The following is a 1454-nucleotide window of genomic DNA, read 5'->3' as shown; positions in this document are numbered from 1 at the left end:
TCTGTCTCTGGTGAAGCCTCTCACCGCCCCTGAGTATTTGGCCTGTACCCCAGTTCTGTATGCACAATAAATAAATTTTGAAAAAAAAAAAAAGTGGCTAACATTTAAAAAAAAAAAAAAGGGCAGCCAATAATGAGTCAGTCCTTAACACTTAGCAAATGGTGCTTCAAGTATCAGAGAGAGGTTAATAATTTGAACAGCAGGAAGTTATATGACATACTTATGAAATTCCTTAGAAACTTCATCCTAGAGAAAGGAAGCAGGAAACCACCAAAAAGCAACTGAACACTGACATGCACAATTGCTCAGGGAACCCACATCAACGGCCAACACTGAAAAAGTCTGACCCTGAGTAGAAAAAAAGGAACGGGGGTGGAGATCAGTGAAGAATGACTAGATACGAGGCAGGTGGGGGAAAATAAGGCATCCAAACAAGCTCTCTCTCCACGGTGGATTTACTAAAGAAAATGAAAGAGAAATTTAATATTTTTTTAAATTCTTATATCAAAGCATAAAAAGCATTTTAATAGCAGAAGCCTGAATTCAATCCATTGAGTCCTTTTGAGGAAATAACAGGTTGTTGACCTTTTTTTGACTTGTTTAAGTACTGACAGAGAAATAAAGAAAACTTTCAAAGCAAGTTGTGGAACAAGCGCAAAAGGTTAAAAGTCAAAGAGAAGACGCAGGTGCAGGATCTGGAGAGAAGACAGGCCACGCTGAGGGTGCTGGGTGAGAAGTCCCTGTGAGGGAGGGCTGGTGGGCTTTTCACCACCTATGGGCTCTCTGAAGGGCTAGGGTACCCCACACCTTTAGCAAGGAGCACCCCACCCAAGACAATTAGTGTTGGGAAATGGGGGAGGGGTGGTAGAGAGGGGAAGATGTGTTCTCAGACTAGGTCAAAATGGATTGTGCAGACTCTGGCCACAGGAAACTGGACCTGGAGTGGGCCAGAAATACAAAGGCCCTCAGAATTGAAAAGGAATTTAACCTAGGGGAGGCAATAAGTTCCCATCCGGTGCAGGATCTGGAGTTATGTGACAGATGGAGTAACTGTAGCAGATGATGCAGAGATGAAATGGGCTTTGAAAACAGGGTGACAAGGGTACAAGAATCAAGTTTAAAGAAATAAAGTTGTGAGTATCAACACAAAACTAAGCCAGCAGGTGCCTCAAGCCACAGAGCCACAGGCCATAAATCAAGCACAGCACATATATGAAGTCAGAAATCAATTTAAGGAATTGCCTAAAGCAAAAAGAAAAATTAGTTAAAATATATAAGCAGGAAGAATAACATAAAGTTGTCTCTTTGTCACAGGAATTCCAGGAGAAAAGAGGATAAACAAGGAAGGGATGAACAAGGAAATAATAAAACATATTTTTTATCAGTTAAAAAACAACTTGAGGCCCTCCCTGGTGGTGCAGCGGGTTACAGCACAGCACAAAGAAGTTTAAGCC

Source organism: Condylura cristata, unplaced genomic scaffold (assembly GCF_000260355.1).
Source record: "Condylura cristata isolate star-nosed mole 26May11 unplaced genomic scaffold, ConCri1.0 scaffold00037, whole genome shotgun sequence".
NCBI lineage: Eukaryota > Metazoa > Chordata > Mammalia > Eulipotyphla > Talpidae > Condylura > Condylura cristata.
The sequence above is the reverse complement of the archived record's forward strand: the minus strand, read 5'-3'. Positions refer to the sequence as shown.